General features: G+C 38.0%; 1 long non-coding RNA gene across 1 annotated transcript in view; it reads right to left on the bottom strand.

The window, feature by feature from the left end:
* Nucleotides 1-26,547, bottom strand: part of LOC112962324 — a 128,163-nt gene that overhangs the window by 94,436 nt on the left and 7,180 nt on the right. The window contains exon 3 of the long non-coding RNA XR_003252252.1: nt 305-395. This is a non-coding gene — a long non-coding RNA (uncharacterized LOC112962324). The remainder of the gene's footprint in view (nt 1-304; nt 396-26,547) is intronic.

Here is a 26,547-nt window from a genome sequence, read left to right as displayed (position 1 = left end):
CCTGCAATATTAACAGCTCTGTAACTTGTAGTACATTAATGTTTTTTCTTCACCCTCAGAATTTGAGGAACCTTAGATATTTAAAGTAAAATTAATGTATCAGTAAAGTAAAAATAACAGTATCAGTTACAGCAGTGCTSTTATAGTAGACTAGGAGAATAGTAATGCAGATAAATCTAAAGGGAAAAGAACAAAGGTAAAAGTTAAATATGGACTGAAAGAAGTTAGAAACTTGTTTTTAAATCAGCTATTTGGCTTATAGAAACAGTTTTAGGATTGAATTAAAATGACGTTGCTTACTCACCAGTGCACAGCCTATGTAGACACAGATGAATCTATATGGATGTGGAAATTCCATTTCTTTTACTTCCTTAGAAAAACTAGTTAGCAATAACCTATAAGACCAGGAAATAAAAATAGTTTATTGTCATCAGAAAACATTTTAAATTCTTAAAATATACTTCAGAAACATGGAAGCATTATACAATAGTCTCCCTGGGTTGTTTTTCCATGTAGTTGCTTCTTTACATGCATGAAGTAGAGTTACATGATTTTACAACCAGTATACTAATCCTGGATGTCCATTTCCTCATTTGCATCGACATTTTTATAAATGTGAAGACATATCGATAAAGTACTTTCAGAGTTAAGGCTTGGAACATACTCAGACCTAGGCAAATGTTATATACAAGGCTGAAAAATTAATATAATTGGAAATTACCTCATCACCATTTTAAGATGAAAATCATAGTCCTGAAACAGTTGCCACTGCTCTAAATTAGGGCTACCAAAGGGAACACCACAAGTCAGCAAGATCAGTATTGCATCTACTGAATTTTGTTACAGCATAAGAAACAGACTAATATGAAGGTGCTACCTAGAATCAATACTCACTGTCCTTATAGTAACACAAAATTAATTTTCTTCACTGAAAATCCAAAATTATGCTATTAAAGTAGACAGTCTATTTGTACACCTTGAAAAAGTATAAAATTGCCAAGAAAAAAGGCCTAAATAACATCCACCAAAATATTCAGGAGTGCAGATAGGCTAACAAAGTTAACATTTCTATGAAAAGTCATCTAAAACTGAAATATTTCTTATATGGTACGCACTTCCACACACCTTCAGAGTAGCTTTTTTAAACTCTTTGACATGTAAACAATATTCAGGTCAGAGCAAATATTCCAGCAAACCCGTGCAATTTCACTTGTACACAAAGCCTATCAAATCTGAAGACTGATGCATATATTTCCCAATTCTTTATGTGGGACATTCACACAACTTTCAGTAATCAATCTGGGTGGCTATTCAACATATTTCAGTTTACTTGATTTAAATACATAATTGCAGATGTACTGTTTTCCCAGTTCCCAAAATGTCCTCTTCACATTTCTTTCTGTAGCACAGAAGCACCAAAACATGCTTTAAGTTCATTTGCCCTGTCTTTGAAAACACAACAGGTTTTTGGGGGGTGGGGGGTGAGGAGAGGGGGAAGAGAGAGAGAGAAATGTTTGCAAGTCAAAGTTGCAAATCAACATCCAGGCTTCACAACATTTTTGAACATCTGTTTTAAACTGCTCTCTCAAGATAAAGCTCTGTTTAACATATTACTAATAAGGAATTAGGCAATTCCAAAGGCAAACAAGAACTTGAGATGAAACAACTCGTGTTTGTGTAAAAGTAAGGGGGGGGGGGGGAAACGACCTTCATCTTATGGGTTATGAGCTTCAGAACCTTGTTTTCATAGTACAATTCATCTACACTTATGTAAGATTATTGGTTGATTCCTAGTGTCAAACAGTACAAGGTTGATTTAGCCATCCCTTATTTTAAGGGGCCTTCTGCAATTCCTTTAAATCACCTTTTATTCACTGAATTCATCATACGATTAAGAAAGTTCAGTTCAAGTCTTTGCAGATCACTATTATACAACAACCAATTTAAAAGCATATTCAGCCTGAAGAAGCTGTATGTTAACAAGACCCCCCTGCAGATCTCAAAGAAAGTGAATTTTTGTGATGTCCTAAGAAAATCACATACCTGAAAAACATTGTGGATCTAGTTTCACACTGGAGGCTTTGCATGGTAAAACATATTTGCCCCCCAAAACTTCTGTTTTTATACTCAGTATTTAACTCAGTTTCAGGACAATATTTAGGGAAACTAAAAGCAAAATAAGAGATGGRCTCTCCTTGAATTCAGAATAAAGACCTCGTACAATTTCTAGTGTGGAACCCAGTAGATTCGTTCGAGAGATTCCCTCAAGAAGGAAGATAAAATTGGGCTGAAAGTTCCCTTAAGTCCTTCATTAAAAATCCTGCTCAAAAATTGAAAAGCCTGCTTAGAAGGGCCACAGGACAAAGAATGGGAGAGGGGGAAGAAGAAGGGGGGGGGGGAACACCACAAAAACAAAAAAAACACATACTGCACACCTTACAAGTAACTCATTCCCCTACAGTGAAATCCCAGGAAGCGTATCATACCTCTTTGCTGAAGGCATTTTCATCTCCTCAAACAAACCTTCCACCTTCTAAAGTCTTTGAAGAAGTAAGATTTTTGCAAGAAAAGTTTGAAATAAATATCCAGAATATCTGATCATTCTTCTTCTAGAGTATAAGAATATTAGGTATGCATGAAGCTTTTCCTATATGGGCTAATACATGCACTATGGGTATATTTTTCAGTGGCGTTACAGACGGGTAAGAATTTTGACAGTATCTTGAAGTTATGAAGATTGTGCAGTTCACTTCAATAGCAAAACCAAGCATCAAGTACAGCCAAAATGATGAAAGGTTCTGGATCAAGAACAAAATCAGAATAGAAAAAGCCATCAATATGCAGATGTGTAGTGACCAGTCATCTTTCCATTGTATGCACATTACTGATACAGTGCAATGAGTCTACTCCAGTCTCAGCTTGTTTTCTGTGTTTGTGTGCCTAACTGGCATACCAATATCAGCGTATACCAGTATTAATCACTGACTACATGTTTAGCTCTCTCTCTCTCCTTTGCCGGTAATCTATTAGTTGTCCAACTGAAGGGTTGGAAAACATTTTACCTTCAGTCCTTGGTTGACAGTGAAGACCACACTAAGCATACCTGCCAGAACCTAGTAACATACATTAGGCAATATCAATAGGATGGATGAACCTCTTGTGAGGGACTATGAAGTTCACAAAAAGGATAGTACTTCAATGCACCTTTTTCAGACATCAGATATTTCCTGCAGGACCCCTTCCAAATAAGTGCCCCCTTGTAAGTAGCTCTTTTTTCATTTAAGAGGCCTGTGTTTCAGATTTGTTACAACTGGGTTTAGCTGTGGTGAAGACAACCCAAGATGAAAATATTTTCGTACCTGCCTTGTGAGGATATTACAGATCATCCTTCCCATCATGGCCAACAAATACAAAAACAGCAGGCAAGGAAAGGGAACAACATGGGGAAGCCACTCTCAGCTGCAAGGCAAACCTCCAGTCTAGAGAGGCCAGCCAGTCAAAGATCCCACTTTGTTTCAGCGCAGAGTTTTAATCTTTACCATGTTCTGACCCACAAGGCATCAGTCAGATGCAGCCACCTAGTGCATGACATTGAACAGACCACAAGCTTCACCAGATAGACTACGTAACTGCATAGTCACTTGTGAGTGAGCACACTCACTCACCTCTGCAAGTGGGATGCAGCCTTTGATTGCATATAGCCAGCTTCAGTCCTGCCCCAGGACTGAGCACTCTCTCTCCACTCACCTCCAGTCATCTTTCAGGGAGCTTCAGCTTTGACCTTATGTTTGATTTTGAGTTGTTGCTCCTGTTGCTGTTGTCAAAGCACATGCTTAGTTCTCTGGAGTCTGAAGGGGCAGAGCAGCTGCTTACCATCGTACTCCCAAATAAGTCATGTTTCACGTGGTTAAAGCCTTGAACTAACCTAAAATTATTTTAAGTTAAGCAGGAATGCTGACTGCATACATTAGAATTTCAAAGTGTATTAAATCAAAATACACGTACCATACTTAGAAGAAAAAGCTCAGAAACTTATATTTTGGTATTTGCTTACAGTGTATCAGAGCTGCAGGAGCATGGCAGCCTTCCCAAGTTCAGGTGAACCAGGAGCTAAGGCAACCCCAGCACAGGCAGGGCCATTGAGAGCGCGGTACAGCCCCGCAGGGCCAGAGCCAGGCAAGCAGAGCAGGAGATGACTGTAGCAAGTCCCATGAACAGCCCAGCAATCACCAAGGAAAGGGCAAGGTCACAAGTTAGGTCCAAGGCCATCCAGAACAATTCAAGAACAGAGCTGGGCACAGACACCCCCTACAGCATAGACCAGGGCAGGTCTGGGTGCCTGGAGCTGAGCTTAAATCAGGCTCCTGGGCCTGTGGGGCAGATGTTGGTGGGAGCCCCAGGTGAAGCCACTCATGGCAATCAAGGTCTATCAGGACACTCAGGGTCTTGACACAATTATCTAACATATTCACAGCCAAAATAACATTGAAGGAATTTGCAAAGCATTAGGTGCTAGGAAAGGAGAAAGATCCCATGTTTTAGACGCACCCACTCCCAGCACCTCACCTATTACAGTACAGCATAAGGAATAAAAGTTAAATTCCTTCTTCTATGGCCCCAATTCAGCAACATAAATGAATCGTCATTGTTTCCATTTGTATTAACCTTGACTTTCCTCCTCTTATTCCCTCTTAGCACGTCTAAAGCAAAGCCTTGTGAAAAAGAGCAAAAATTAAAAAGGGAAGGTCTTTAAATACATCAGCCTAAAATCCATTCTCATATACAGACTTTCATTTTAGAGGATAAGCACTGATTACAACTTGGCCAAGGTCATTCTTGATAATTCATTTAGATAAGCCACCTGGGACTGGTTAAGCCAATCAATCCACAAAACACTTGCAGACACTGCCACATTCCCAAGCCATTATTTTAAAACCATTTCTTGTGCAGGTGAAGCCAATGAGCCACATGTGTGTCTGACACTCTTAGTCCTTCCTGTTCCCCCCCCCCCCCAGGTGACAAAACATGCCTAAATCTATCTGGCAGTATGGCAGAAGTGAATTTGCTATCTCTAGGAAAAAGGGGAAAGCAGTCTTCTGGAAAGAACAGCAGAGATGATGGTGAAGGCAGGCTGAGAGGGTCAGTAGGACTACAGAGGGGTCTATAGGTGAGGCGATCTCCCACAGTCACCTCTATCCCAAGCCCATTCAGCCTTTCTCTGGGGACAAGAACCTGCTCACTCACAGGGATGATGCAAAGTGGTCCATGTCCAGCATAGACCAGGCATGTGTCTGGGTACACCTAGTACTTTCCCATGTAAATAAAGGGGACCAACTCCCTCAGCAGACTTCTCTAAGATTTCCACGTTTCTCCTATGAAGAAGCTGCCTTTCCCTCAGGGGCACCTCAACCGCTTCTCTACCACTTCTGCCTGCTAAGGCTGGTCTCCGCTAGCTGGCAGAGGTGCAAGGACATCCTGCAGTATGCAAACCCCAGTGAAGGAGAAGAGCAGAGCCAAGCCAGGCTTGCACTCCCCAGCCTCAACACCTCCTCTCTGCACTGGGAGGAAATGGAAGGGGAAGAGCAGGACTGTCACCTCTGCAGTCAGCAAATCTGTGGCTGTCCCAGGCAGGACGAGCCACACCTGCAGGCATGCTCCCCCTACCCTCTTCACTTCAGTCCTTGTAGCCAAACTCCCACAGTGCCCCCAAACAGGAAAGATGGGGATGCTTCTGGGGAAAATGTTAGACCACCAGAAACTGGAAAGGAACCAAGTGTATATTTTCAGGACTCTCTCCCCTCTCATTTTATGGTAGGCTAGCCTTGCACCCATGGTCTTTAGTGACCTTTCATTTTATTCAGTCTCACAGATAATAATTAAGTATTTATCAGGAGCCTTATCAGAATGCTACACATGTAGACACTGACAGTTTCATGCATACAAAGTGCACCAATACCAACAGAAGCTCATAAAGTGTTTTTATATCCGCAACTGCATTCCACAGCAGATTTGCTCTCTGCTGCAATTTAACTACTTTCCATAATATTAAGTCTACAATATGGTAAAACTTCACCCCACAGTTCCAACTGAAAATAAATGTCTTTCACACCTCATCTGCAGGCTGCCTTTTGCTTGATCCAACACTTGTCCTTCTCCCATTCTGTCTCTTTAAATGCGTGCAACTCTCCATGGCTGTGCATACAGGATGACAATGTAGGCTGAATTTTCTACATGATTTTTAAAAATTTGCAGGTCACAACTTACAAGTGTTCTTCAAGCATTTCCCTTTCAGCAGTCACCTCCAGACTTTTACTGTACTTACATGTTCTATTTATTCATTGGCCAAAAGTAGACAGCACTGATTCAATAAAAAGAAAGTATCAGGCTCACAGATAGAGCCTTCTTTCCTGTTCTACCTCTCCCAGCCCTGCAAACTGAATACCTTAATGCAGCTTGGTGCCCAGCATCCTGCTCTTCTGCCTGTCCTCCTAGATTATCCCCTTGTACAGGAGKAGAGGAGTGATCGAGTGCTGGAAGTGCTCTCCTTCCCATGCAAGCAGTACAGTGTAGCTAACTGAAATATGAGCTCTATAATATGGTAATTCCTTTGGATATCCAGTATCTATAGTGTGTTGCTTTTTTAATTTATGGATTTTAAAAATGCACTTCAAGCAAGGCATGAAATTGTCTCAATTCAAATAATACATTATATAGACACAGTCCACGTACTCATTACAGCAAGAATTTAAACAGATTTTCATAGGAATGTTTGAAAATTCTTGTTGAAACTGCACCTGATTGCTTCATTTCTGAAATGAAGCTAATATTTTCTTCTCCAGAATGTTATTTGAGATCCAATGCCTTGGAAGGGCAGATGGCTCAAACAAGTTTTAATATTCCATAGCCTAAAACCTTTATCTAAAAACACAAATTGTTGTTCATTTGTTATGTGGTTTGTCTTATCCTTATCAACTAACATATGCATATTCAATACATGATCTGTAGTAGATTAAAAAGCTGACGTAACCAAGTTCAGCATTCTCCTTCCCTTTCGTTAGGAATTAGTACATTGGAATAGACATGTGGGCAATAAATGGCCACCTTCTTGATTTCTGAGAAGCCACTGCTCACATGCCACAATGGCAGTATTTCCACATTTCAGTGTGAAGGACCAGCATAATCAAGTTTCTTGCCATTATCTGCACTGAACTTTCTCTACAGATAACATAGTAACTTGTCCATCATATAGCAGAGTTAGGTAGCTTTGAGAAATGTGTTACATCAATTAAAATGTATGGGAGATGTAATACTCATTGTTACATGCATATATATGTGCATTGTTACATGTATTTCATATTGTTTTGCTTGGATGGGGTCAGCAGCAAACTATTTCACCCAGCAGAAGCACACTTTGTTTCGTTACCAGCAAACTAGGGAAACTGCATGTACACAGCAGATCAATCAGACCTACTACTAGCACCTAGCTGGTAAGTCCAAGACCACTGAAGTTAATCCCTTTCACTTCTACTAAGTCTGCCAACAATTCAGCCAATTTCACCCTGTACAACACTGTCAGTTGTTAAGCACTGAAATTTGTGGCACTTGGGTTTACGGAAGATTTTGCTGAGAAATATTCATTTACCTTTTGACTGCAATAAAAAGTGTCTGTAGTTAACATTCAGACTAAAATTTTCCAAAAACAGGGTTAAAGACTTAAAAAGTTTTAAATTTAGCCTCTTAGTGAGGTGAAAACATGTACATGTTGAATAAGTAGACTTTACCAGCCATAAGAAAGGCCACAGCTGCAGTTTTTCAGGAAAGCCCCCTTAGCTCTGCTGCCTTTAAGTCATTTTGTGCATTTGTTTTGATTTGGGTTTGCAAGGTAGTGGTTGAAGTGTTTTGCAGCATACTATAAAAAATAAAAGCAAGATCAACGCACGTCTTAAACTCAGTAAGCTGAGATATTACAAATGGGAATTACTGGCTACTTACAGAGTAGTTAAAGAGTAGCTTGCAGGTACCTTCTTACTGACAAACATAGAAATGTCATTAGCAGCTTAAGTCTGTTTTCCTTCTTCCAAAGTTACTGTCTTTTTCTGAGAAAAGAAAAAGCCACAGCAATCCAAAGCAAAATCCTGTTCTTTCCTGTCTTTGCCTGTCTTTTTTTTTTTTTAATACTATCTCAAAACAATGGAAATTCATCTAATTTTAACAACTACATTGCTTTGGAGTGCCTACATGCTCCTACCTAGCGATGGACTTACACTGCCAAAAAAATATCTCACTAAATTGTGTACCACTGCTCTTGAACAGCCCTGGGTCAAAGGGCTTTCCCAACTGCAACTGAGAGTCAATGTCCTTAAAAAGTAGCCAGACTTCTTGCTTTTCTAAAGCAGACCAGCTTTGGATAAATCTTTCCACAAGTAAAAAATGGACTAACTTCATTCTTCCCAACACCGACCAGCTGTAATTGATGCAGAGTCCAAAAGCTACACAAAAACTGAAGACAAAGTGCTTTTCTGTTATCAAAGTGGTGCTCTGCAATTACTCCAATCTTCAAAGCAGCTGAGCTTTGATTTGAATTTCTCTGCATCTAGAGGAGTTTTCTCCACTGAATGGAGATCATAAAAATTACTTAGTACAGCTTCTTACTTCTTCATTTAAATGCTCTCAACTCTAAAAAGCATTAAAAAAAGAAGTTACTATCACTTCCCCCCAAAAATTACTATTTTCCCTGCTGAATTTTGATCTGCTCCCTTTTTTAAAGAGTTAGGTGTTGGTCAAACCTTTTCAATAGTCATGCAGGGAGAAAATTTCTGGGCTGCCAATAGGGTATTTTCTTTAGAGTGACAGGACACATGGTAGCACTATCAATCCCCTTAAAAAAAAAGATCTAAATCTGTTAGCAATATGCAATATTAATTGCATAACTTTAATGAATTATGTTCGATAAGCACAGCATTGTACAGAAAAGTTACAGACTTTGGTAATCTCAGCATGTGGTACAGTAGGGCAGTAAGAAGTTGATACCAATGGTGCTCTTTCCTAGTTGAATCTTGAAATATCTATTTTTTGCAAAAGATGTTAGAGTCCAGTACCATCTAGCTGAGAGACAAGCTATTAGTCTTCATGATAATCTGAGGAACTCAGTGAATTTGGACCCCTGAATTAAGGGCAGCATTATACCTAGGCAAGGTTGAAAGTTTGTTTGCCTGAAGACCTTTAGCTTCTAATCTGGAAAGCGCAAGGTTTAACCATACTTTCCAAACATAGCTAGTAGTCCCAAACATTTTTCACTAAAGCTTTGTTCCAGCTGACACTAGCACTGAAAAGAATCTGGTTTTAATTCCTGGTTTTCTTTGAAGACCCAGGGAAAAACRGAGAAAACAAGCACTAAAGAGCCCCTCAGTTACATTCACCAGCCAGGAAATGGGCACAGCACATATGTAATGAATATTCCATTTACTGTGTGAAAGGCAAGAGCAAAGTCCGCTTTGAGTAAAGCGAGGCTTGCCAGCGCTGTACATGCTTCAATTACTGTATCTGAGCACTTTATTGTCCACAATAAAGTAAACCTCTTGTCTGTTTTCCTGTATCAGTTCAGTCCCTCCTTTTTCAGTTTTCAAATTCAAGGCAGTTGCTTCTCTTGTCAAAGCTCAATTACATCCTTTTAATTGTTTTTTGCAGATGGTGAGGAGCAATCAGGAAGACTAGCACATACAAATAAGAAACCCTTCGAATAGGAGGTAAGCTCTAGTGTCTGAGAAATTTCAGAAAAAAACAAGTTTCATATGAACCCATGTAAGGTTAACATCAGTGATCTGCACCTTCTATTTCCCACTCTCAACTATGTATTCATTTAAATAGGGCATCTACTGAAATAGCTCAAGCCTAAAGTTATCATCAAAGCCACAAGAGGGAAGCTGGATACCCACACGTATTTTAAAACGTTATCAGACAAGATTGTTGTGATTTGTACAGTCCTCAGAAGCAACTTTTACTGACAACATAGAGATGAAATGCAGAAAAACAGATTACCACTTCTCATTTCCCAGCCTTGAACAGCAAACAGCAGAGCTGCTCTACTGAAAACACACACTGTATTACTGTTATCCTTTCCAAATCATAACCAGAGTTGCCAGTTGTCTCTCATTTAACCTACTCTGAACAAAAACACTGCAACAGAAAATGCAAAAATAGAATTCAATGATGCACAATGATTCACTTGCTTTTTTTTTTTTTTTTTTCTCCTTGCCATCACATCTGTTTGGTCTGAACTGGGGGAATGATTTTTAGTGCAAATAATGCAAGCACTGTCAAGTAGATGTCTACTTTGTGTAGGTTAAGGGAAAGGTGAAAAGATCATCTTAATTTGAATTAAGTGTTTTAAAAAATTGCTTGTTTTTTTCACTTCAGATTGGATACTTGCAGGACATTTTTCAAAGACCAATTGTAATAAAACCAGTAAGTGTCAAAACAGTCTAAGCCTCCTGGCATCTGGCTCTTCAACTGCCACCAGAATTCCCCAGTTCTGTTTTTCCGTGATTAATCATTATTTCAAATATATGATTCAATTACCCATTAACAAGTGGGGGAAAGGCTTTACAGAATGTGAATATGACTAATAATTTTTAAGAGTATTTTTTCAGGTTTTCTGTTTAAAGGAGTAAGGGACTAAGGAGTTTAAGTGAGTAAAAAGCATAAGGAGGTCCAGTTAATTTGTTTGATTCTTATCACGTAAGATATTTCATGTGTTACTGCTTTTCCTAAACAAAATCACCTTCATCTTTTAACATAGCTTAAGGACTTCAAAGTGAATGTTTTTATGTGGCATTCCAGAACCTGCATAAATTAGAGGCAGTTACAATTATTATATGGCTAAATATGTATCAAGAACTGGTGTTTTCTAATGGTTGATAAATAACAGATAAGCAGTTCATTAAGCAACCAAAATATTTGTCTCGAGTTATATGTTGAGGTTATCCCAGTTTTCCATTACATGTCACAAAAGCATTATCAGTTTCACAAAATTAACGTAATTTCATCACTTGTTATTGACTTACCCAGAAATCATACTTGCCACTCATRTTTGTTTCTGTTATTTGAACAGCTACTTTATTACTTGAGCACGTCAAAGAAAAGCTCAAAGGTAGAACTCTCACACATAGAGATACTTCCACTAATGCAAGTAATGACCTGTGTTACTGAACCCCCCCCATCTCTTTTCTAAAAGGGTGCCAGCAACCTTTCAATTTTTACTGCATTACCTCCAAAGCACTGCTCATTGAATATAATTTCCCTTTTGACTTGTCATTTTCATTCCTCAATTTCCTTGTGGCCCAAATAGGAAAATGAATCTCAGTGTGTCTTTTCGCTCAAACTTGACAACTCAATACATGAGATTGGCCTTAAGATAATGTTATAATCACAACGTGGTTCTTCCTGCCGCCCCTATCCAGCAAAGCTCCATAACCATTTAGAACATCCCAACTACACTCTAGTTAACATATTATTTTCCTTTTGTATCCTGTATTTGGCAGTCAGAAGTTTTAATCTTTCAGCAGTCCAGCCTTTTGTGACAAGGTATGCTCAAAACAGAAATCACTTACAACTTAGCAGAATTCAGCCAGCAACAGGGCTTAAGGTGTAAACACAAAGGGTGCATGTGAAGACACAGCAGTCRCCTCCTGTTAGTTGAAACTTATCTTTTGCTTCACCAGGTTTGTAGATGCACATTCAATCAGAGCAGCCTGTCTTTCTGAAAGGACTCTTTTTAACTCTACTTCAACTCCAAACAATTTAAAACTATGGTCCCCCCCTCCTCCTCCTCCTCCAATTTTGGTTAGATTAACCAGTTCCCCTCTCTATTTCAAGGTGCTATGATCTCTCAGGTCTCAGTTTTATATTGTTACTTCCTAACTGTGGAAACTTATTTCTGCCACTTGGCAAGGATACATATAGATTAAAAACGTTTTCACTAAGATAACATTAGAGTCATTATGAAATTCCAGGTTGCCTATTTGAGTTCTGCCTCTCAACCTGTTCAAGGGATGTTCAGGTTTCCTTCATTATTATTATTATAGAAATTATAGATCCATAATTCAAACATTAAACCAATYATACTTTAATTATAGGTTTAATCACCAGAAGTACTAGTGCTAGCTCCCAACAAGCTGGTTGAATGGCAAGGAAACTTGAGTACACTGCCTTATCCCATTTACTAAAAGTCTGTACAAGCATATTTACTTCAAGCACTATACAGGAGATGTGTCTAATTCAATATTTTTAGAGCCTAATCTGGGCCCCCAGACTGAACCCCAGACACAGCTTTGCAATGCTACTGGCAACTCCAAGAGTGARGTTATTGTTGGGTATCTAATTCAGTGTTCCTTCTATATTAGCCTTGAAGTGTAATATTCAATATCACAAAATTCAAAGTTTGCTGCTTGTACTGCTGCAGACTGGTTCATTGATCTACAAGGGGCCATCCTGTCAGTCAGTACTGTCTACTCTGAGTCCCAGACTGAAATTCCCTTTCAGAAATCTGTGAACCAGTGCACATCTCTCCAGCTTTTCACTTCTGACTACTGGAAGTTTCTAAATATCGTGTGGCTGTCTATCACAAGCCCCCCAAAGCCATTCTGATGATGAGCAACACTCCCTATGAAAAATATCTTATTTCTACAATGAYTTGATGTAACTTTAGTTCCCACCTACGTTTTCATCATCAATATTCAAGAGCCATCTAGCGAACACATGATGTCTCACCCTCAGTTTCTCTACAACTTAAGATGATCTATTTAGTTAGCTGAGACAAGGGAGGGTCTGTCATACACAAATACATGTACATAGGACATCCTCCTAAGGCAAGAGGAAAATGTTTTACCTAGCATTTAAAGTTAGATGTTAAGCATAACTTCAGGCAATTTATATTTTTCAAGCATCTTTCCAATAATGCTATGTCAGTACAAGATAGAGTCCCCAAAGTTGTGACCAAGTGCTATCAATGTGGTTTTGAAATGGAAATATAATCACAATTGAAGGTGCCAAGCAGTATTTCTCTAAGGCCACTGATACCTCAGCCATAGATATGTGGGCCTTGCCAAGGTCCTTGAAAATAGGCCATGTCGGCTCTTATAGTCTGAAAGGGAAATCCAGATTAATATAAAGTTCTTTATGATTCTCTTCACTGTCTGTATAAATTCAGTTTTTCAGCTTTTATATTTATATCACACAGGACTTGAACAACAAGAAGCATCTTTTTTTCCAGTTCTACAAAGGTGTCTAAACTGTGATGCTTCTGCTACCTGAGCAGAATTTCCTAACTTTGATACTCTTCGAATCCTAAAACAGCTTGAACATTCTGTTCCATTGATTAAACTAAAAGTTATCAATCTGACATGATACAGAAATAATAATGATAGAGAACTGAGCATTTGGCCTAAAATCGTTTTAATATTATTTTCATGCTCTTCATTATATCCACAATTGCTATCCTTTTTCATCTAAGGAAATTAAAGACTTTGAATGCTCAGATACAAGCAGTTGTTACCACAATAGGCTGGCAGTTGTCTTTCAAAAGTGACAACACAGATCATATACTTAAAAYGCCCAGGTATGGTGAGGCACTGCAAGAAGTTCAAGTGTTACATTTTGTCCAGTGTTTGATTCCCCTGGGAGTTTCAAATACATCGGTAGGAAGCACCAGATCCTCTCCATCCCATACCACAACACACACTTTCACTAGCTTCTGTTACAGAATACAGTATTTCACACATGGTTCTGAGTCAGAACATGTTTAGCCATGGTCCTACACCTCATCCTGAAAGGAACTAGGATCTTTTCACCAGTTAGGGGGCTACTTTTTTGCAGCATAATCAATATACGTGTCATCTCTTAGCAGTTGGATAACCATGTGCCCACTGTCTTTTTCATTTTTAGGGTACCAGATTTTGATACATTTTCTGACAACTAATGTGAATATAGATAACAAGACATCAGACCATCTGCTGAGAACTGAGATTTTATCTGCAAAATCAATTTATGTTGTGCAGCTGATTCTTGTCATCTCTAACCACTAAGCTTTTGATATTTCACTTAAGCATTAGCTACAAGCACACTTATGAGATGCAGGTTTTTGATTCTGAAAGAAGCAGATGAATAGTTAATTACCAGCTGCAATTTTACATTAGAGAAAAGGAAAAGACATTTCCACCCAACTCAGACAGTAGTTTTCTGCAGTTTCTATGTAGTAATGGTATTGTCATGGTAATGGTACCATCACAGGTAGAAAAAACGATCTAGAAGATTCTGCTGCTTTGTTCTGCTTCACCCCTCAACAACCATGTTCAGAAGAACATCGTGATTTTTCACTGTTTTAGGTATTACTTGCCAAATATTTACTGCTAGCATATACTACCTGTATAACTACCACTACTGTATGAGTTAAATCATTTAACAGCACATGGTCCACATTTACTTTGTTCTTCTCCCTTTCCTTCTGATTTTTAGACATTTTGCTTTTACAGGGACTATAAACTCAGAACTGTGACTCTGTTCTAGTCGTGAAGCCTCTGGGAAAGGTAAGCTTCTCAATAAGATTGACTGAACAGTGTTGGTAATGGTGCTAGAGAGCAATAACCAGTCTATTTGGGCATATGGGCATACCAGTTACTCAGACACACCAGAATAATACTTATGTACACATCTGTAGATTATCTCACCATGTGAATACATGTCTCAGAGTAAGAAAAAAAAATAAAGAACTTGTACAGCTGGATTAGGATGTTAAGTTTAGAAGTAATCATACTTAAAACAGAGTGCTTGCCATAGATTGACTCCTTTAGCAGAGGTTGGAAGAAAAGATCCATATTTTCCTAAAAACAAGGATTATAATCTCAAATTCTTGTTATGCACACATCCAGAGAGGTGAACACTTACCATTTGTACCCTTTCGTATGATTTATGTTGTTTTCATTCTGGCAGTTCTGACAGCATCAATCTTAGCTGTGCTGCAGAAGTGCAGCTATTCTACAGGACAAGCTTCAGAGTATGGGTAAAAGGCAGCTCTACCCTGTGACAATGAGTTTTATTTTCTCGTTAACTGGATTCACAATACGTTCCTTGCTCTGTCCTGCAGCCTGTGTCCTATAAGCACTCCTAACACATTTCCCTAGGTCTAGGTGGGCACTGTTGCCACAATTAGCTTCACTGTCACCACAGCTTGTTCTCTGTTTGGCAGTGTCAGGGGACTTAGAGAATTAATTTCATGCATTTCTGTTTTAGACCATACTGTCAAGACAACACAGCCAGATACCTACAGCTTCACTGCTGCTGGCAGCAGACTGCTTGGTTGGCATTTACCGATCAAAAGAAACATTGCCTGAAGAATTTCCTCTGTCCAAAGATAAAAGGAATACAATACTTGCATGGTAAATTTGTCTGAATGTGTTCAGTTACTACTCTTCAGCCATGAAATAAGAAGCTGTTTGTAAAGATCACATTCCCAAACTATACTGTGGGAAGAGCCAGATGCTCAGAGGTAGTTAAGGAACACATCTTTATCGTAGCTGTCATAACAATCCCAACCAAAATATATTTTCCGTAGCTCCCCATATACTAAACCAGCTTCTGTAGTTACTCATCACTTACTGGTCAGCAAGTACAGCCCCTCCCCCCAAGACTTTACATATAAAAGGAATATGAATTAGGGTCCGTTAAATGTGCAATAGGTTGTTCGGTGGGTCTGCTAGGGACCCTTCTCATTAAGTATTAAAGCTGCAGCTGCTATGAGGATTAGAAAATCTTCAGCTAAGAATCAACTTCTGGAGGCAGTGCGAATTTTTCTTTTACCTAATTCAAAAGGCTTACGAAAGCCTAGGGGCTAGTATGTCTCATACGAATGGCTCTTATACCGACATTTAAACACAAAAAGGTTACTTTCATACTGAGTATTTGAAACAGTTTCAGCACAACTAAGGACTATCTTTGTCATCTTAGTGACAGGTCTCTGCTGGGGACTCCTAGCAGTCCCTCTGAACATCCCATCAGTGAGAAATTCAAGCAGGCACTCAGCTCAGGAAGGTTTGGGGGAACAAGCACCTGTCACTCTGGCTCACTGATGTGACTAAGTGCTTTGCTCCTCCACTATTTTCACACAAATATATAAGTACTCAGGTTCACAGCCTTTGAACCGCAGTGATAAGACCAACTGCTTGAGTCATTTAAAACCTGCAGGAGAAAGCAGAAACAATACCACCTCCTGCCAGCTAGAGACTTACTCAACTCATTTATGATTCATTTCAGTATACTACATTTTCAGGTAAGCCAGTCTGAGAGCAGAGGTGACATTTATCAGGTCATAATTTGTTTTCCCCCATTAGATCACTTTGATTTTAAGAACTTTCAGTCCCTCCAGTTAAATGCTTGTCAGCAGCCACGAGTATCCGTCTTCCAACCTTCCATTTTACTAAGCGCCTTTATGTGATTGTTTGCACTAATATATCTATACCAAAGACAAAAATGGTTACTTGTGGAAAGTTAAACCAAGAGTAGAAACAGAATGAGTAGCTTGGTTATCAGTGTGAGTGCTGCCTAATGTCATAGCAACCTAAATTATGTATTTTAATACTTTCATGGAAGCTTAAGGAGAATGTAAGCTTTAAATACAGCAATGATAACTCCAACTAGTTAACTTTAAGCACTGTCCAGATACATGATCCCTTGCAAACTCTGACCTTATCTGCTTGAACTTTTTCATGAGATCCAGAAGAAGACTGCATTTGCACACCCATGTAGACAGAAGTTAATTTTATAATACACCTTTCTTAACTCCCTTGTTTCCAACTTCTGCTAAGTTTTACCGATTTATTTTACTTTCCGTCTTCCTTTTTTCAATCAGGAAAATATACTAAAAATGATGACTAACAAGCTAGGGATATAGTCTGGAAACCAAGCTTTTGTTAACTAACTCCAAACACCATCAGTCTCTTGAATCCAGCTAAGTTCCAATCTTCCTCACTCTGTACAGCCACACTGACTAATACTTAACTGCCCCGGTTGCATTGACAGCAATACGCTTATAAATATTCAGCTAAGTTGCAATTATCTACACATATTTCACATACCAGTAGATAGCTTGCTCATTTGCATGGGGTAAACTGAGGGGAAAACTAGTTTAACCCTTGTCACAATCAGAACATTCATCGCCACTAATACTTAAAACCTCCTGGTCACAAATACATATGATCAATCTTACCAAACCATTCCCCTGCAGCTAAATTGCACAAAAGATGTTTCAGGACTCAAAAAGCCTGTCACACAGATGACATCAGATTTCAGTTCTTTTGTGTTTATTAGCTGAATGCCAGGAACCGCATCTATCTGATGTTAGTTTCATTATAGAGCTTGTGTGTTTGGAGGTGTTAAAGCTTTAACATGAAAGTAATGTGTCCTATGCTTCTTCGGCCAGACACTCGCATAGAGCAAGTGAGTTTAATTGTGTCAGAGGACCCTACCCCAGCTCAGTTGGTATGTTTATTCAGATAGCTGCAATCAACATGCATTATCTCTCTGATCTCCATATGAGAGATCCCTTCAGGAGCAGTGCTATATCTTCAAAAATAAGATAATACCATTAAAACAAATCCTGAGGGTATAATTTCTGAAACGTGGGTACTGAAAGAAGACTAACTGTTAGGAAAAAGAAAATGGCCCAAAGATGAATCATATTTGGGATAACCTTAGGTACAACTCTTAGCCTGGCAAGCACTACAGTTCCACCGCTCAAAATCCACATTTTATGTTGCAATACACAGTTTCTGTTTCAGTATTTTCATGACCTTTTCTCCAATCACTAGCAATTTCCCCAACTGCAGGTGTTTGCCCTAGACTATTTTTTATATTATTTCTAACCTATTCTTGCATAATTAATTTATTATAACTCACATAATTACTCCCCTCTCTACCCTCCCACATGATGCATTACTACCTTTGAGCTCACCCTTGCAGATTTGCAGGTGCTGATAGGATCAAAAATATTAGGTCCAATGCCTCCCACAACACGCTGCACAAGCAGAGCACAAAAACTATGCATATGCACCAAGGACAGAAGCTGTAAATCACCATAATCTACTGCTAAAAATGGTAGCATCAGCAGGTCACTGTTTAAAATCAAAGATCTAGACTGAAAATATTTGTATGTTCTTTAGTACAGCCTTGTAACCTAACAGTACGTTTTTCAGAGCATCTTTTGTACAGCTATTTGATGTATATTATGGTGTTCTTTCAAGCAGTGGACAAAAGTTAAGAAGCCCAGTGTATTAGCCTTTACTTTGCTCCTGTGTATATCCCTCCAGCCTCTGTAGAGATTAAAGTACAGTGTTCTGTTAAAAGGATACTTTTTTCTATTTAAATGGTATTGTTCAGCTGGATATTAAGTTGTTTTAAATGCATAGTACTCAGATTTTACTAAAAAAAATCTAAAAATGTAAGATTAAGATTTTATAAATTCTAGCTGATTCAAAATTATTACATCTTCTTTCCTTATGAATATTTCAGTGTAAATGTGTCCTAAATCTCACTATGGGTGCTAGAGGGTGAAGGAAGCAATGGAAACAGTATTGCTACTATCCTAGCTTACAGGAAAACTCAGAATGGTTTCAGGTTTTGTTGCATAAGATCAGCATTTTGTCAGCTACATAAACACAAAAATAAGTACTCTTCAGCACTGATTAGCAACAGTATTGACAAACAGTTTCTTTACTCTGACTTATGTTTTGCTAATGAGAGGAAATTGGACCTTTCAATTTCCCTTGCAAAATCTATCTCTAATATTTAACCAAAATACACCATTTCTGACAAAAAGGACTTTGGTCAAAGCTGACTGCTCCTTCACTCTTCAGTATTTTGCAATTGGCAGTAGCTAAAATTGCAGTTGTAGAAGCAAAGCACTACTGTTCACTGTTTTTCCTTATTACCATGAAATCTGTAGAAGCTGCACAGGACTTCTTAATCATACTAAAGCTTTCTTTCTCAACACTCAAAGGCGTCTCTACAACAAGGTAGATTAATACACTTTTCCAGTACCTTTTAGATTTTTTCTATAGAAGGCGGCGAATTTTTTGTATCCTTCTTTGTGATCAAAATTAAACCTGTCCAAGTTTTAAGATTCAGAGTGACTTCATTTAATTAAGACATTACGCACAGGAGAGAAAGCTTTCCTTGGAAACATAGTTGAGCTTGTTGCTAACCCAACAGGGTGCCTAAGATCTAACCAGATGAAGGAGGTCCTAACTATAGAGGCCAGTGACAAAGTATCACTCTGTTCAGGGCAACGCACAGGGATGAAAAGGTTAGAATGACCTTTTCATCCCTTTCCTGCACCCATCTTAGATAACTTCCAAAAAGGAGAGTTGAAGTCTGTATTGCTTCCAAGAGGGGCCAAACTGGAGGAGAAGCTACAACCTTAAATGACCTTTTGTTCCAAAGGAGAAAGGTTATCACACCGAAAGGTCAGAGGTCACTTACTTTGAGATTTCAAACAAAAAATACATAATTGGTTCAAGTGACACTCAGCATCAGATTGGCTCCAGTTTACATAAGGCATATTTGATCAGTTAAATTATTTAATTTTGTGTTTATGACCTAAGGAGTCGAATTAGTTAAAGAGTTTTTACAGTGTGTGGCTAATACCTCTTTACAAATCTAATCACTTTTACTACCTAGAATCAACCTTTTAAATACATGTTAACACTAAATTCCTGCTTGCCTTACACCTTTTTTAGGGTAAGATGGAGTATGAGGTCTTGCCTGGTTCTGAAGGGGAAGAGATTGAGATTTTAAATGCAGCTTGATAAAGAAATAAAATAAGTATTAAAGAAATTCTTTTTGACTCCTTTGACATACAACAGAAATATTCCCGCAATGTGCCACTTTTGCAGGAGATTACAGTTTGCATTGACAAAAATCAAACCTGAAAGACAATGAATAAGGAGGTGTGAAAAGGCGAAAAAAGTGCTTCATTATTTTTACCACAGAGCTTTTCATGTAGTAAGTTATGTGACAAGAAGCAAGTTTCTGTACCATTTCATTTGTGGAGTTTTCCAAAATCTTAACTAATCCAATTTAACACTTCTGTAACTTGCCTTTTGCCTTTCTTTTGGTACATATTCAATTTCAGTACGTTCATTTCCATATCTGTTATTATTCTGACTTCAATGAATCATTAATTAATGGCAACAAGGTTTTCAACTCGCAGACTGAGGACTAGCATGCATTTAATCAGAATATGCTCTACTGTAAAGATATTTTCCTTCATCAAAATGATGCCTAAGGTATAATCAAGAAAGCAAAGGATGCGCACTAATTCAGACTTAAGATACCTACTCATTAATTGCTGTGTGAGATACAGTAGAAGTTTTATTGGTTTTCCTGTAGCTTAAATTTTCTAATAGGTGTAATTAGGGAATAGTTTTTACTAAGTTATTCATTTATAAAATATACCTATTCCTTAGAAATGCCAGAGAAGCTTGCTACATGGATAATAGTCTTAAACTCAAAGTAATTAAAGTTGATAGGAACCTATCAGAATTCATTTTCTAGTGAGATGGTATTTACTCTGGTCCTAAGGGCTTTCTATTTCATTTTCTGTTGAAGTTTTTTGATCTGTGCTCTCATCATTTGAGAACATGTCTGAGCAGTCAGCTAAGAACACCTCTCATCAAAAAACTCACATCATGTGGAAGCAGAACTGGTTATTTTTTGCTATTCATTCTATTGCTCAGAAGAAAATGTGATGCATGATGTAAAAGACCCACCTTCTCAAGCTTCAACAATCTATGGCATAAGAATAATTCATAGCTTAAACTTCCATCTATCACTTTCTACCTTTTTTTTTTTTTTTTGGATTTTGCTTCAGGAACTTACCAGTAAGTCTCACTGGGGAAAAAATTTCTTTTTATATGTTTCTTGGTAGTCCCTGCCAGTGGAGAGACTTCACATGGCAAATGTTTCTAGAGATAAATAATTTAAATCCTGGCCATGTACAGATACATGTAAAGGAGGAGAAAGGAGGAAGAATGAGCTATGAAACTAAAGGAGCATTTACCAGCACAAGCTGAAGACATCAGGCCTGCGGTAGCAGCTTGGGGACTGACTGCAACCAGTCAGAAAGAGTCTTTCACTAAAATTGCTTCAACTAACCTGTAGAGCTGTTAAGCTCTACAAGCATTAAGCTTTGGTACACCCCTCTATCACATCAAAAAGGCACTACCAGCCTAGCTCTCCTAGCTGGCTGCTGGCCAGGGAATCTGCAACCCAGTGAAAACCCATCTCCTGGAGAACACACGCCTGGCAGTGGTCCAAGGAACAGTCTCCCATCATACTTTAGGCTGAAATTAGGTTCAGAGCAGCATGAGGACTTGATCAGCTGTGTCTGGGTTAGCTGCAGGGATTCAAACAGACCCAATGATACATGTTTTTAGTATGTGTGAGRTTACATCCTATAACAAATCTTTTGCACCAGTAGGCAAAGGAGAATGGGATCCCCATAGAGGAAACCACAGTGCCTACTCACAGGCTGGTGAGACTTGAGTATCATCATCTCTCATGTTATAATATAAAATAAAATAAGTATTCTAATGCTAAAGAACATGGGAAGTGATGTCTGCAATACATAACTGAATAGGGTTGGGGCCAACAGTGTAATTCCACATTAGCTTTTAAAGGCCTTGAGAGCTTTTATCCTTGCATATCTTCAGTAGTATCAAAAATCTCTATTTGCAAAGAGGTTTCAATTAATTTTAGATAAGGTGACCAGTAGCTTTCTAGTTATCTGACAGAGAAGAAAATCTTCACTGCCCTTTTATTATGGGACAAAGTCTGAGACATGAGATTGTGCTGCAAGGGGTGAATACTCTGCTTCCACTTGGTGCATTTTCAAATTGAACTTTTTTCCTCCTTCATTACTGAGCTACTCTACCTGTAGAGCAAACAGATCTTTGACAAATATACAATACTCATTTCATGCTCGAAGCACCATCACGTGTCCCTACACAATGCTGATATTACAAGGGAGAAGACTTTTAATACACATTTATTTTCTGTTCACTCTTTTAGCCTGGATGTAAAACCTAGTTTCAAGGATCTGAGTAGTGCACATTTTACTTACTCAACTAGCACATGCAAAGCTTAGCAATTCTGATCCTTTAATAAATTTCACCAAACATTTTCCAGGTTGGATTTTTCTTCTATTGATATGTTTCCTTTCCCAAGCGTTCCTGACAAAAGTATCTTTTAAAAAGTCACTTTCCAAAACTTCAGGTCAAACTTTTAACATATTATGCTGCAAATGCCAAAGATTTGCTTTTGACATTGGGTGACGACTCTTTCATGAAAAAGTCTGATGTGTTCTAATTTTGCTTTTCTCTATGTCCTTGCACAGGAGATTAAATATAGAAACAATTGATTGAAGCACTCTTCATAGAATATACTCTAATGCCTAATTTTTCAATCTTAGCCTTTTATTACAATGCTTGTTCATGACAGTGATTTTTTATGTTCTCTGGTTTGTTCCAAAAGTCATCTTTGTTAGAGCAATATAAGGTATCATTGTGTTTTGCCCAGTACAATGCCATTGCTACTTGAAGACAATAATTGCAATAGTCTCAAGACTTCTTTAAAATTCTTGTACGTTCTCATTTATATTGCCATTTTTTAAAAATGGAGGTTTTATTGAGTTTTGCAGCTATACTCAGTTAAAGCTGTGGGGAAAAAAAAAAGGAGTAGCTAAATTCTAAACATCCACAGCAAGCAGTAGCTAAATTAAAGTCTGTGATTACATATTGCAAAGGCTGACTTGAAAGCAACCAGCTAGAACTGTCAGAAATAGAGAGGTGAACATGCATGAATTATTCCCCAGGCAGTTCTAGCTATACCTTTTTTCTGTTAGAGTCTGAAAGACTTCCTAGTTCTTTAATCTAGGAATTGTCCTTTCCTGCACTTGTAAGGTGGTATCTTTTGCTAATGAAAACAACCTTGTACTTGCCAGTTAGAAAACAGTTTGCTTGCTCAACTAATATTTTCAAGCTGGAATCTTCTGTCAGCTGGCATCTCATTAACAAATACACAACAAGCACAGTAGTATATAATAGGACAAAAATACAAAGACATTAATTGGTATTTTTCTTCTGTCATTAGATACTTTCATGAGGACCTTCTTTCCTGTAGGCCAGTGTTATAGTCTCAAGGGGCACTAAGCTCTGTGTTGCTATTAAAATTGTCAGACTAAATAAGGACAACAGTCCAGCATACAGCACTAAATGTTCAGCTACAGCAAAACAGCATAACAATTAGTAGCATAGTTATAAGATGTACTGACAACTGTGCAACCCAACTTATTAACTGGCAAAGGCAATTGTTTCAAATGCTTCATACTGRTAGGGTGTTTCAGAAATCAAGATGACAGCCAGAACTCGGACAATGTTTGTTAACTTCATTGCTCCAGATAGCATACTACTATAATGTCAACTGCAGATAGTGAGTTTCTCCATTTAACTACATCAAGAAATTCTTACGAATTAAACCATTATATTGTATTCACAAACCACTGCCAATCAAAGTTCTACAGGCAGGAAGCTTTCAAGTCATCACAGGATAACACAAGTTTTCCTCGACTCCCAGATACCTGCTCACTGGCTGCTTTTATCAGAAGGCACAAGATAATGCTCCCCTGGAGAAATATTTCTCCATATCCTGGCATTTAATGCACGCACTCTCAGTTTGTCGAGAAATCCACTCTCCCCTGTCTTTCTCTTATTTTCCCTAGAAAACAAGCATCCAAAGAGGTTTTCTTCAGAACTCTTGTGTTTATCCAGAAACAGCTAATGTAAATGATCTGTACTCTGTCAGGTTACCCATGGTAATTCAACACCAGGAAAGCTTTAAGGTACATTTATTCTAGGAAACTACGGACTGAGTTCTTGATTACAACTGGGAAACATCACAAGAAGTGCCTCAAAGCACTTCTCACTTAGGAGAAACTTAAATATATAACCAACATTAATCTCTAGCTCCAGCTATCATTTCTATTTGAGACATCCCTTAGCCATGGAAATAAATGACTAAGTCAACTGTAGTCTCTCTTCAGAGGACTACTTTTAGAATGGGACAGCATCTTTAGTTTTATAGCTCTCATTTGTTGGGGGGCATAGGATTTCATTGCTCTGGAAGCAAACATTTTCAACTGCTACTTGGCATTTGTTAGTATGCTAATGATATACTCTTAAAAACTTGTCAGAGAATGATTCCCCTTTCATACACAGAGGGATGCTTGGCAGGCTGCTGGTTCTTCCCACACTTACCTTCTTTTAGGAAGACAATTGACACTACAATATTGCAGTTGTAATTAACATATTTTGCAAGTTGCATGATGCATTTTTCATCATACAGATTTGGTTCTTTTGTCTACTAAGTTTTCACAGAAACCAAACATGGCAGTTTAATGATGAATAACTAACTTCATTCTAGAGGTTATTTTATCATAGATTTCATCATATTTTTGCATTTCCTTTTCTAGCCTTGGCTCCTCATTTTCTCTTAAAATTCTACTTAACCATGTTTTTATGGCCTTAGTAATTTTTCTCATTTAGTTCTATGGTACAGTCATCTGAAACCTAATAAGATATTACCTTTCCAAAACCTTGCCCCCTTAATTTATTTCTCACCCACCTTAGAGAGAGGCTTAGAGCTCAGAAAAATCACTGTTCAATTAGCCTGTGTCTGAGACAATGGAGGTTGAAGGTAGTATGCTTAACTTATCTTGCAACTACTTCCATGTCCACAGCTTAATCTGACCTATCTTCAACTTTTCTTGGCTCCTATCTGGTTAGGAATCAATTTAATAATATCTAAGAGGAGGTTTCGATTGAAAATCTTTCAGTGGGTAATTAGATTATGTTAGACCTCTCCCAGTTCTGGGTAGATATTTCAACTAGTACTGATGAGTTCATTCTTTTAAAATAAAATTGAAGTCATGATTTGTTATTAATAGCATACTTGGAATTGCTTCACTCTTCTTTCAATTGATTGTATCTATTACTGCTCTCTAGTTCATAATTACTATATTTTCAATGATTTTACTATTTTAATGAAGGATTTTAATAAATGAAGTTGAAAATGCTGTTAGTCCTGTAAGAATTAGCAGCATGTAGATCAGTCACACTCTTAAACAGAAAGTAAAACTCATTCACCTTATTTGACTGAAAAATAGCCCTTTTTATGATGTTACCTAAATAACCAAATGGTTTTTAAGGCATTCGGATCAACAATAAAGTCTTCCAGTATTACTTGATATTATCAAAGATCATTAAGTAAATGAAATAAAAGTGGGGCCTACTTTATAAAAGGCGTTAACTTGCAGGTGGCTTTCACTATCTGAAAGCTTTAAGTGGTCTCCAAATAGATTTTCTCTCAATTTCTGCACAGGCTGTTATAAACTATTTTCACTGCCTGACTTTCCTGCATTCCTCTGTTAAGATAGGGTGTGTTTATTCAGTTGTAATCTTTTCAGACATTCAGTTCACCAAGCTCATTTGCCAATCTTAAACAGTAAATGGATAGGTAGGTACAGCAACAAATAGAGTACACATTACAGATCAGTTACRAGCAGCCAGTTTTCACCACATTCAGTCTCATTAAGTGTTTTGAGCATATTGAATTAATAATAGATATTAATGAAGCAAGTGCTTTGCAGCTTTCAATCTAGCAAGCTCATGTCAAAAATCTTGTTAGTAACACAGCTACTTGAATGAAAAATAGCCAAAGTACATTCCCAGCTATATTAAAATATACGCTGCCTTTATTCCAAGTTGTCTGTGGAACCACAAAGATTTCAGTATCATTTCGGATTATAATAAGCACTCATGCTCTTCAATAGGTTCCCTCAAAAGATTTTCATGTGCCAAGAGCACTACTGCTTTTCAACATGACCAACCTCTGTAAGCACAAAACAATACATCTGGCATGCCACACACCCACTGTCTCAAGAAATGAAGGCTAGGCATTCCTCCCCTACTAGCTACTTCTGAAAATACTGTATTCCTAAGTTATGTAGGTAGTGCTGTTGATCAGCAGTGGCTGATTTTAACCATCCATCCTTGGCCCCACAACTAACATTTTTTCCCACAACTAACTTTTTTAAATAAAATCCTGAACAGCCAGCAGATAAAATATGTGCACATATGTTTATGTTGTGAGAGGAGGACAGAAATAGCAGGGAGTCAATATTATAATGAAACAAAATGAAAAATTAGAAGCAACAGTAGAAAAAAATATTTTTATATCCTTGCTTATAGAACCTCATTGGTGGAGACTGAGAACAACCATTTGATAATAGGCCAAAGTTAACAGAATACAACAAAGCTTTTCTGAAAGTCTACTACCATTCTGAAGGGTCACCTTTTTAAAGTCATTCCATGACTCCATGAAGCGTGAAAAGTACAGACCATAAAGGCTGTAATATGAAGGTAATACTGTAGAGGGAAAAGTACA

Source organism: Apteryx rowi, unplaced genomic scaffold (genome assembly GCF_003343035.1).
Source record: "Apteryx rowi isolate R43461 unplaced genomic scaffold, aptRow1 scaffold_146, whole genome shotgun sequence".
NCBI classification, from domain to species: Eukaryota; Metazoa; Chordata; class Aves; order Apterygiformes; family Apterygidae; genus Apteryx; species Apteryx rowi.
Note: the sequence above shows the minus strand (reverse complement) of the source record. Positions and strands in the feature narration are given on the sequence as shown.